The following is a 12,742-nucleotide window of genomic DNA, read 5'->3' on the forward strand; positions in this document are numbered from 1 at the left end:
TATACCATGGCACCATATTACCATATATGTCTGTTGGGTGTTGATAATCCATCAGATAAGGGACCCGACAGTCGCTGGAGATTTCCGGCTTACAAAATGTTCACTTCATGTTCGCTTCAGACCTCGGTCATATCAGCAGCCGTCGTGGAGTGAAAAAAGATCCCCTTTCATCTACCTTCTCTGCCTGAAGATTACGGCTCATGAGCTCACTTCTCGAACCTCAAGGCTACCGCCGACTCTAATGATGTGTGCGTTTACTCTTAGTAGACAGGCCAGGTTGAGGTGTAGGTCTTTGTACACAGAAAAAGGCAGTGGAGTGTCACGAGGAGTCGGCCCTTATGGGGAATAAAGGAGCGCTTATATTTCCCAGAGGCCTCATCCTCATCGGGGGGGTTGAGTGTCAACTCTGGGCTCATTCCTGCACTCATCACAGGCTCACAGTGTAATGATCCTCTGATTAAGTCTGATCAGCAGTGTTTGAGTAACAGGATTTGACCATGCTGTCTGAATTGATGACTCCCTCATTTAGTTCCCTGTGGGGCTCTGGCTTTTCAAAATGACCTCACCTCCTTCCTCTAAAAGCTGTAATGATCAAAGGAAGGGATGTCTTCGACTCCACTCAGCAGAAATCACTAGAGTCCAGAGTGCACGCCACACAATTAACCAAGAACCTTTGAAGTTTTTTTTATTACATACAGGATATTTCCGGATGAGACTGCAGGCCTCCATGGACACAGACATGCGTGGCACTGTAATACAGTAGAGTCCATTCATACTGAGGTGCACTGTGCTGCAATTTAGCACATTTTTTATCATAACATTATTACAGTAGGATCTCTGACAATGGCCACTGTGTTTACAGAATATCTGCGTCACTGAAAAATTGATTTAGTATCATTATATTGACTTCAAAGATCCTGTTGGTTGATACAGACAAAGTTATTGAGGTACATTAATGTATTAGATGTTGTATACATATTATATCAATTGTTATTTAATTTCAGCAGCTGTTTTGAAATGTTCTGATATGACCCCGGAATAAGGTTTATTATTTATTTCTAAACGAAGAAGGAATCATAACAGGTGCTGTGCATTTCTGTTAGTAAGGTGAGGCAGACTACCACGGACACAAATGGTGACACAAAATTCAAAACCAGAGGCACTGAAAAATACTGACACTGTAAGAAAAGGTGTCAGAAAGATAAAGAAGAAACTGTCATTGAAAACTACGTCAATCATGGAAAAATATATCTACATAAACTGAAAGAATGTCAATCAATGCCAGTGGCAACAGCAATGCTTTGTACTGACAAGTGTTTCTACTGTTTCATCCACTTATTTTATCAGTGAAGGCAGGCTAGATAACAGAAACACCTCTCTGTACAATGCTGTACAGCTCAACAGCAACACAAATCCTCCAAATGGATGACAAAATTAAATCAGCAACTTTCTGTAACAGTCTTTTTTTAAACTTGAAAAAAAAACTAAACGTTATAGCTGCCATAAATAGAGGTTTTATGAGGACTCTTGTACAATACTGCACAGTTTTAGCAAGGTGTAGCTAATAAAAAGGCACCTGAGTTTATTCAGTGACCCTAAACCTTTTATTAAAGTGTGTTTTACTTGCTGCTGTCAAAAGAAGGAATATAATACCGCTGTTGCTTGATAAATTACCGTTCTTTACTAGTTCTAAAATGCCGTGATAAAAAAATGACCTTCAAGACGACTGCCAAGAAAAAACGAGGGATGCGTGTATGAAAAGAACATCGGGTTTCCATAGAGTCTCTTTGCAGCTTTCGTTGTTGTGGCATTAGACTGCATTTACTCCTGTTCTATGGACACATCCACACTGCTGGCATGAGTAAACATTATGTACATTCATACTCACGTAAACATAATAGCTGTTTACTTCTTTGTTTAGCTTTTCTTGTCCTCTGTCTGCACTTCCTTCTCACACGCTCGTCCTCGGCGCCGCGGTAGGGAAGCAATTCGAGAGCTACTTAAAACCAGAGTCGAATTCATCACACGTGTCAAATCAATTGGCACATTACGCTGATTCTGGTGTGGAGAAAAAAAAGAAAAAGGTTTTGTCCACCCACGGTGAGGAGGCAGCTTAGCCTCTAACTCACCGCGTCCAATCATCGCGTCCGCTTGGTCGAGCCTCGGCGGTATTTGCCTCACACGGCTCGTTACAAAACAACGAGATAAAAACCCTGATGTGTGCGACCCCTCCATCACACTTGGTAATTGTGCCAAAAAAAACAAAACAAAGGAGGATGACTTCTCCCCTCATCAACAGGAGAAGTGGATTATTTGCCCTGCGGTGTCTTCTCACATGTATAGCACAATGGTAGTACAAACAGCCCACTGAGACTCCGACCTATTTAGAGGACTCCTTTTCTTTCCCTCTGCTGAACACTGGTGACCCTGCCAAAAACGAGACAAAAGAATGCGTCTCGGTGTTGATGCGTGTTTATTTTTTTTTTTTTTGCATTTTTCCTTCTTCTGTTTTGTTCACATTTTAGGCTCGAGAGGAAACCTCATTAAAGACTAAATGTTAAGATTCAGTTCCACTCGCTTTCTCATTACTCTTTTATATCGCCCTCTCTCTCTCTCTCTGTTGCGCAGAATATTTTTTCCTCTCTGAATAAGGTTGCTCTTTCACCGCACGCCTTCCTACTCATATGGATTAGTGCCGGGGTCAATTTTCCTGAGGCTTGTGGGTAATGATAAACCCTGTCAGAGGTCTTACCTGGATGCTCTGCCCGTATCGCACAGATAACTAAATCGAGGTTGATGCTAATGAATTTCACCGTGTTTTACTTGTATGAACTGCCTCTGATTAATGCCAGTTTTTGCTCTGTCTGGTGCAGATATACAGCTTGTGTAAATACCTAAAGCCCCTCTGTGCTTACGAGGGATAATAAAGTACTGGTGTTGTGCCATAAGCTTTTCTGATGTGATTAGGGCCTTTATTAAGTGATATAGACACCCAGAATTCCACAGTTTATGTCCAACAAATCTGTTCACCTCACCACTCCCAGCTCTTTGGCATACGGACAAGCACGCATACATGTACTTTATCACCTCTCATTTTACGGCGGGTGATGTTATTCGTCCACACTGCAGATCCTGAGATGGCAGCTGTTTGAATGACTGCTCGCAGATATGTGTTTATATGCCCACCCTGGAGCCTACAACAGCACGTGACACGTGACCAACTCTGTCTTCGTTCTCCTCTCTCCGGAGCCACTTACAGGCGGATGATAGTTTTCATAGTTTTAAAAGCCCTAAACTTGGAAATTATGCAAAGTTGTTGTAGTTTTATGCATTTTGCTCTTTTAGTAGGCTGTTTTTCTGCTTGCTGTTGACTACTGTGTATGCACAGATCGAGTGTGAAAAAGCAAATTAAGAACTATAAAGAGTTTATGGCCCTGTTACTCTCCGGCAGTGGTATTTAGAGGTCATAAAGTGGCATTTGTTTTGCCAGGTGCCTGGATATGTCCCTCCAAAAAGTGTCAGTTTTTCAGTAATATTGTTATTAAAGATGAACTCGGACCATGTAGGACTATATGATGTGGACCCATCATGTTTTCCAGATAAAAGTGGCAGTTACAGGTCACCTGCAGGCTTATTTTTGCATTAAAAATGGAACGGAGATAAATAAATAAAAGATTGAGTGTGTTCAAACTCCTGTAGATCAGACATTTAGCATAAAACCCTTTAGATGAGCCCAAAACTTTATGTGCCTGTACTCCAATTTACTTTACATTTTGAATGTACTTTGAGCCAGACTGGGGAAGGTGTTATAGGATAATTTTACACAAATTCTCAGGAACAACAACTCGTGCCTTTAGCACACTTTGTGGTTGCATTTTCAGGTCTGGATACTTTGGATTACATAAAGCAGTTTTACAATTGTTCACCTTCCGACTCAGCCCCTCTCACGTAGTCATTATTGTGCTGTTTGAAGCCGAGCTAATATTTGCTCAAGGTTATTAACCTCATTGTAACATTCATGAGGTCTCAACCTTGCTGTGTGTGTGTTCCAGTTTGCAGCCCCTGTAGCTGACTTTGAAGGCGCATAATCACAGGGAATAAAAAGAATGCATTTGCAATAAAACAACCAAAACATTAACACTTTGTGATCCAGATTGACTGTAAGTAGCTTTGAATTTTTAAATTAGTCGTGAAATAATCAGATCTGGGTCGCACTGGGGTTAAAAAAATCAGATTGTTCTTGCGTAAATCCTGCCAAAGGGTAAAACCGCGTCCTTTAGGGTGGGAAATGGTCTGTGATTTATGTACAGATCATGCGGCCATTTGGTATGGGCTATTATCCTGCATATGATTATCATTATTCTCTTTTGCCTGTTAATCATGGCAATCTCCCAGGGTATGTTGGCAAGGTGATCGCATTTAATCTGAGCGGTGTAAAGACCACTCCACAGAGGTTGTTTTATCACTTAAGAGAGGCGGCTAGCATTATCCAAATGAAAAACAAGCTGGAGAAGAGGCTGATTTGTCACAGGCTGATTAGAGTTCTTGCCGGCTCTCCCTTTTTGCTCCTACAGGAGCCCTTCAAGGGCACGGCGAGACTCAGAGGAGCCCCGAGAAGCACAACTTCTTCTGTTTATTCCTGCAGTTAAGCAGGCGACGCTAAAAATTCTCCCGCTCACTGACTGGCTGCTTCTCCTCTGTTGTTGCACCAGAGAGGAACAGCACGCAGAGCTCGCTTATTACAACACGCACATTCACTTTAAGTCTAAATAGTGTTTTTGCCGCATTGTTTTGTCAGCTTTAACTAAGGTATTCAATTTGAGATGAACAATACTTTTGATAGACGCTCTCGACTGAAGAGCTGGGAGGCATGCGACGGAAAGTTATACAATCAACAGCGCAGTGGGTGTCAGGCATCACGACGGGAAACAATAGGCGCAGAACAAATGACGAACAAGCGCGTGAGGAAACATCCATTCTTACTTATTTATGAATCGCACAGAGCTGTCAGCGCAGCCATGTTGTTCATCCCGGGGTTCTTTTGAGGGGCCGCGTCGTGAATGGATCAAACTATTGTCGTGGCGCAGACTTTTATGTAAGTTTTAGAAAAACATGACCCCGAAGAGTTCCCTTTGTTTTATAATTGATGCGGAGGAATTTGACAGCGTATGACTCACTGCTCGTGTTCACATGTTTGTGTGTGTGTTTTCAGAACGATGATGGCAAAACAGGACAAATTACCAGGTTGCTATTGCATAATAAGGCCTCTCTGTCTTCCTTTCCCCTCCTGGGGGCCAGACGTGTGTATAATCCATTAAATATTACATGTTGGAAGGGGTCATTTATGTCTTCCCGCTGGAGTAATCACAAGATCAGCCTCCCTAATTACCCCTCTACCTTTCTCCCACATCCCTGGCCAACAGGTAGTAAATGATACCGTCCTCCTTCTTCTTTGCCTCCTCACCAGAGGCTGAGGAGCAACATGGTGAGTAAGGAGGCCACACTTAATCTAGAGGTCCCTGGTTTATGCCCCTCATTCCAGCAAACATCTGCATCTCTTCTGCTGAAGCACCCTTGAATCAGACACCATGCTCTGCGAGTTCTGACTCTGGCTGTTGGGCAAACACACACTCTAACTTTTAAGTATTTATCAAGTATCACCTCCTAATTAGTTATTCAAAGGTCCTGTCCACATAACAAGTTGCTCATGGATTTGGCTGTCAGGCTGTAATATGAGATAAGGCAAGTGCTGTGAAACCCTCCCAACACCTGCTGGAGATTTTGCCAGTGCAAGCCTGTTGGCCAAAAATAATCCCCTATGAGTGCGAATGTAGGAAAACGGGGCAATAAAAAAATGATAGTTTTGATTCAAGCAGTCAACTCACTCAAGATTATTACGTGAAATTAATCAACAACAATTCTGCTAATGAATTCATCAGTGAAATCATTCATCAACACAGATCGCTCTCTCTTCAAGAGGACGTTTTGTTTCTGGAAAACAAGCTCTTTGATGAGGTCTTTCGGCGCTAATTGAAATCCTGATTGGAATTCTTCAATATTTATAGACAAAACAATTATTCAATTAATGAAAAAACTAATATATAGTCATCAATAATGACCATAATTGTTATTCGCAGCCCTAGCACAGAGATCTGGCATCCAGAATGTGGTTTCATCCCCCCCCACGTAGCCACACATCGACCTCCGCAGAGAATGGGCAGTGATGATAATAATTTCCCCCCAGGAAAACTCGGATGCTCAGGATACGGGTCGATGCTGTGCTGGATGTGGGAGCTTATGAAACTCTTAATGCAGCATCTCCAGCAGCGCTTTCAGCTGAGCCGTGCAGCAGCGAGCAGGGCAGGGCTGAAGAATGAGCAGCGCACCGAGGGTCTAAACACACTGTCCTATAGTAAAGGGTGCAATACATACAGTGTGTTGCAGTGAGGAGAGCCTTTATTTAATCATAGCACTGGACCTACCTCATAGGCTCGGCACCAGGTTTATTACCTAGAACACATTAAAAGTTATGGGTTAGAGGTCTGGGCTGTGAAATGACATGCTTGGAAATGGCAGATTATGAAAAATGCTGTGGAAATGGGTTCTGTGGGGGTACGAGGCACCAATGAATTAAACTGGGGTTAAAACAATCTGAGTCATTTGCATTCTGCAACAGTCTACTAATGCTGTTTTTGCATGTTGTGATAGAATGTGTGTATATCATCTCTATACAATCTAAGCTAAAATGTTATGTGGGTCAATGAATCACAATCGTATGCTATGATAAAACTATTTAAATTGTGACATAAAAATAACATTTTTCATCAAATTGTACTAAATAAACACACAAAACTTATGAATCCAAAAATAATTATAAATGTGGAAACATGAACAACATTTCTGAAAAGAAATCTGAACTGTGCTCATTTTTTCTTTAATTCAAATGTTTATGAGCAGTGTGCATTGGTGTTTTGATTGTTTCCTCTGCAATATCCTCATTTCTACATACTGGTTTTGATTCTTGCTGTGATGAGATTCTCTAGATTTAATAATGCTTCTCATCTGTACGGCTTACCTCTTCTCCAGTACCATTTGCAACTGTTCATCCGACATATTCTTGATAAGAAGTAGCTTTATTATTGGGCGTACTGTTAAAAACACTTTGTATATCTGCAGTCATGAGTCTTCTGTTGTCACTTTTCGAATGACGAATACAGACTATCGCCACCTGGTGGTGGTATGGGGGATGTATTTCCTCTCACGCAGGCGCTGAACAAACACGGTCGTTGGTCATCGGCCGTAGTCTCTGCAATCTATTCAAGTGAAGCTGTTTCTGAAAGACGCAGGAGAGAAGCAGGCGACGCTCTAAATCTAGCAGTGTTCACTTCGCCAAATGATCTGAACACAGTTTGACTGTCACTTCTTGTTGTTGTTCATCATTCGTCTTCATTTGAATAATGTGGCCATTTATCACAACAAGAGAACAACCTGTAGCGCCCAGATGGAGAGAAAGCTGAGCGGTTAATAAATCCAGGGACGAGGGGCATGATCACACATTAGAAGTGAACAAAACCATGAGTGGCGCGAACAGTGGAGAGATCAAGGAACATAATTCTGACCGAGTTTCAAGAGGAAGGCAGGGCTGTGGCTTTGATCCCCGGTGTGATGGGCACTCAGGCGAGCTTTATGTGGCCGGCTGCTGGTAGGTTTTGCGAAAAAGGATGTGACCCGAGGGTCCCTGTGGCAGAAAAGAAAAAAAAAAAAAAGATGTTTCATTCATTTGATATGTCCTGATTTCCTCCTCAGTGTTTTCATGCTGGTTTTTGTGCTCTCTTTTCCTTCCTCTTGCAGCAGGAGCTCTTTCCAGGGTTAATTCTGCCATTCAGACCCATGAGCTCAATTCTTCCAATTGAGAAGATGCGAGCATCTATTTATGATCCAGTGTTAGTTGGTCAGATAACGGCGAGCCATTTTTATTCTCAAATTTCACGGCAAATGCACTCTTTACTCACAAATTGACATAGTCCATTTCCCCACAGAGAACCACTTGTACTCCTGTAGAGCCTCTATGGACTCTATGATTTTGGCAGAGGTGGGTTTGCTGCCAGACAGCGAATGCAGAGGTGGGCGCCTGGGGCCTGATCACAGAGTATCATAAGGTCAGCATTAGCCAGTAGAGTTAAGAGAGACCTCTAAAAATAAACAAGTTGTATGCCCTAACTTCAAGACTTCTTAGCGTCAGCATTTCTGTATAATGCAACTATGATGCTTGATGCACATTTTGATGACAGGTCATATGGATACAAACAGGAATCGGTCAGTTCTGGAGCAAATCAAATAATCCATAACGAGGGTGACAGTTTTCCACGGCTCACAATTAACTTAGCCCCTCTCAGTCGTTATTCATCATATAATGTGCTCCAGACCCCTAATAGTTTAACTAATCACTAAATATGTGTGAATTAATAAAAAAGATCTATGAAGCAGATATCAATTACCATTCTGAGACAATCCAGTACAATTGCCATTATCTATGTAAAATGACCTTATCAAATGATTAGAAGTCGCTTGATCACCTGCAAATGATATCACAGTTTCAAGATGGTGTTTGATGCCAGATACAGTTCCACTTGATGAGTCAATTTGTTAGGGTCCTTTATTAAAAACTGTGACAGTGCATAAAACATCCAAAACATATTAAATCAATTAATCTATCCCCTAATCCTTTTTAATCTCCCCTAATCCTTTTAATTTAATCCAATTAGAGTTGATTTTTTTTTTTTTCCCACCTTCCCTGACAGAGTCTGGGCACACGTCCTCTGATCGCCGCACACTTTAGTCAGTTAGTTTGCTCGCGGAACGTGGTGTCACCCATAGTAACGGGGTTGCTATGGGTGCCGAGTTGGCCTCAGCGCCTTTTGTTAAAATGGCCCCTGTGAGTCAGGTTGGAAAAATCTGTGTCTTCTCATCCTAAATGTTGGAAGGAAGCAGAGGTGTCACTCAAGTATCAGAGGCAGAGTTTGGGGTCATTACCCATTAGGCTACTTCTTAAAAAGAAGATAGAAAATAGAAATAAATACTCACTTGAGTTGCTTAGTCTCCAAGCAGATTTATAGTAGACTACTACATCTTATTTAACATGTTTATCACTGAAGCAGTGGCTCTACCTCATGAAGAGGAGTCTCTCACTCCCACTGAGCTCCTCCTCAGTGGCAGCACTGAGACTACCCAGACTGAAGAGCCTCTCCACAGACACACTAGATGCTGTGCTGAATTTCATGGGTATCAGAAAAGGTCAGGCAACTGTTGCATAAAAGTGCATGAGGAGCCATGTTTAAGGATTTTTTTAAGGAGGTTCCAGAAGGGCTGCAACATTTATTCATTTTACCTCTATCCAAGTTAGCCAGGCGCTAAACCTGAAGTTAGCTTGCCACTCTCTGGTGCACGCACTCTCTGTAGGCCCCACAATGCAGAAGAGACTAGTTCATACCCAGTTCTGTCTGTTCTTTGGCATCATGCACCTCTGCCTCCACAGCTGTATGCAGGTTTTTGAATGCAACATCCTTGAAAAATAACCAACTTCTTCCCTCAAAATAGTCCTCACCTCACACAGGACTCAAATCCCTGTCGCCTGGGTGACAGTTCTATGAAGAAAAACACCCTTACAGTTGTCCCTGACCTTGTCCTGATGAGTACTTTCTGGCTCTTTGAATTGCATTCATCGGGTGTTTGCTGCGGATACTGCGCCTTCCCACTCGCGTCTACTTTTCCCACCTAGGCGAGCCACAGCGCCTCCCTCACACGCTGACCTCTTGTGGATCTGCCGGTCTATTGCACACTGTGTTACAGGCAAATGTAATGCGGTTACTTAGCAGTCACGACCAGTAGAGCCCCCAGCACTCTGCAGAGTTTTACCATGAAGGCATCAGGATGATGTGAACTGTAAGTCTGGTACTTTTAACAGTATAAGCTTTGATTTCACAAAAACTAGAGAGGATCATGTACAGGTGGCCGGTGGTTAGACATGACAACTCACGCTAAATCCATTAGCCAGTTTATCGCCTCTGCTCTCCTGTGATTAGCCCAGTTGCTTTTCCACCATCTATTCTATAAACCTTCAGAAGCACTTCTCGTCCTGCACTCCAGTCATGTTTCTCCCTCTCCGTTCCTCTCTCTCTCTTTCTCTCACTCTCCATTCTTCTCTCCTGTGAGTAGTCTCGAAGTGAGAGTTAAAAAAGGTTGCCGGTTTAGACGGAGGGAGTTGTTTGGCACCATTTAGTCGGAAAAAGTTACTGAAGGGTTTTTTTTTTTTGTTTTTTTTTCAAACTGGATTTGGATTTGAAGACGCTCTGGTCGACGCAGGTTTAATCGACGCCGGCTGGAGAGTGATGGTGTGCGTGCGTCCCACATGGGTCCACTTATAGAGTCAAAGAGGTGCCACCGAGCTTATTGAGGCTCTCCAGTTCTGTCCGTTAACTTTCTCTAAATATGGAGAAGCAATGACACTAGATTCATGCATTGGATGAACCTCATCAGCTGATGGGGGCAGCTAAGTGTCATGTTTGTAGCTTAGAGAGAACGCGAGCAGGAGAGAAGAAATGATCTACCATCTGCACACTGGGAGCTAACTGTCAGGCTGCTGCTGAATCTGCTGTAATACAGCGGTGGAGGTCGCGCATCTAGTGCCCACAGAGAATTAATTACTGCATATCTGTAAACACGTTTGCGTTGTCTATCATGCTAACAGTAAAGAATATCAGCTAATGACGTGACTCAGATGCACACACTGGAATATAAAAGGAAAATTATGTAATTCTCAACAGGCGGCCCATGAATAATAGAGAGGGATTTTGATGGAAACTGTGCGTTTATGCGCGTGGCCCCCATGTGTATCCACCGCGGCGCTGGACAGAAACGGTAACGAAGGGATTGTGTATCATAAGCGTTGGTGTGCATGCAAGAGTTTCGCTTAGATGTGTGCATATGTCAAGTGTGCGGCTGTGTGTGTTTGTGTGTGTGTGTTTGTGCTCCTAAATAAGGGCCTGACCGCTCTAAAGCTCGCTGCTGTGAATCACCAATCGCTTCTCCCCTGACACAATGATAAGGCGGGCTGTTTGCTCTTCAGAAATTAAAAAAAACGCTGCAGTCCCCTCCCTCCCACCTCCTCGTCTCTCCCTCAGCCACACCGGAGTCCGCTCCGACGTAGCTGAAACCAGCCGAGATCTGAGGAGCCGGCTTGCCAATGGCTCACCCTTCTCCCTCTATCTCTGTATTGATCACTTTGCTGCATGAGACCCCTAATCATCTAGATGGCTGGATTTATTGGGATTAACCTGTTGACAGCCAATCACAGAGGTACACAGGCGGGAATGTGGACGTTCACACACACACACACACACACACACACACACACACACACACACAGACGTGTTTTAAGCGTGAGTGCGGCAGTGGAGGTGATCAGACGCACAGAAAACAGAGGGCTGCAGTGGGACTGTGATGCAGATATATACGCTCATGTGGGCAGTGAAGGGTTTCATGTGCTGTATGTAACGCAAAAATTACTACTAAGCAATATTCTGTTCTTTTGAGATGGTGCCAGAGTCTGCGATCTTAGGGAAAGTGCTATGGTAGGCTATACATTCACCAGACACGTTTTCACAACCATGTGTGCTGATGAAGTGGCGCAACCAAGCAATGCTACTCATATGTGTAGTACAGCATTCATGACTGCTGCAGTTCAGTAGCCATTCACAACTGAATCTATTTCTTTCTTTCTTTTTAGTCCAGTGACTGTAATCAAAACTAATCAGTAAGGTTTTAAAGTAGAATCAGTAAAGCTGGGCAGGTGAATTAACAGAGTCCTTGACTGGATTGGAGAACTGGGCTGCTCGGGTTTGCAGCTAACTTCCAAGAACTATGCAGAGGCTCCATGATCTGTTGTTACTTTAAAAAACCCTCTAAAGTCCAGTCTGCTGGATTAAATGAGGATGACGCAACTCTCTCTACTCAAGGCCTCCAGTCTGAGATTCACATTGTGTTTGACTGCTTTCTTGCAGGGATAGCGTGAGTCTTTCCTTTTCTGTTTATTTAACATGCAGAACAGAAAAGGGTGCTTCAAACACACTATGCTCAACAGCCACAGTTATGTCCACCTTTGGTCTGAATAGCCTAATACTGTATGATCCACTATGATGTTGCTCATCACATGCTAAAACCACAGATGGATGATTAGTCTGCAACAAGTCCCCTAAAGTGTATGTAGTTTTTTGCTTTGGTATTGCAATCAGTTCCACTGTTGATACGCCAGCAACATGTATAATATGTACATGTATCAGTAGGTGTTATGTTATGGCCGGTGTGTATCTAAATACTGCCCCCCGAAGACTATGTGTTGGTCTAAACTTTCTAGCATAGCAGTGTGGCCTACGTTAATAATTTATAACATATATAAGTGCAATAAAAAGTGATTTTCATGTTGGTGGTGCTCACCTCATCCACAGGAGAAAAAACTTAAATTGGCACCTCTGTTCACAGCCTTGCATTGACATACATGTGGTCTCAGAAAAGAGGTGTCAAGAAACTCACGTTAATCTTCCACCTGGAGAAAAGAAACGGTAGTAACATCAGACAGAACATTCTGATACGCGAGTCTTTCTGTCCTGGATGCTGCATCAGCTGTGAGATGTGTCAGATCTTGCATGATGAGATTCGACACAATTGCGCAGGACGCTCAAGACAC

General features: G+C 43.0%; 1 protein-coding gene and 1 long non-coding RNA gene across 4 annotated transcripts in view; one reads left to right on the forward strand and one right to left on the reverse strand.

Annotated features, from left to right (window-relative positions):
• grid1a (glutamate receptor, ionotropic, delta 1a) overlaps positions 1-12,742 on the forward strand; it is a 293,479-nt gene that overhangs the window by 75,141 nt on the left and 205,596 nt on the right. The window lies entirely within an intron of this gene.
• LOC119034051 lies at positions 7,218-9,600 on the reverse strand. The gene is made up of 3 exons (XR_005079463.1): positions 9,491-9,600; positions 7,620-7,738; positions 7,218-7,488 (listed from the first exon to the last, which is right to left on the reverse strand). It is a non-coding gene; the product is annotated as an uncharacterized LOC119034051 (long non-coding RNA).

Source organism: Acanthopagrus latus, chromosome 15, assembly GCF_904848185.1.
Source record: "Acanthopagrus latus isolate v.2019 chromosome 15, fAcaLat1.1, whole genome shotgun sequence".
In the NCBI taxonomy this organism is placed as follows: Eukaryota; Metazoa; Chordata; class Actinopteri; order Spariformes; family Sparidae; genus Acanthopagrus; species Acanthopagrus latus.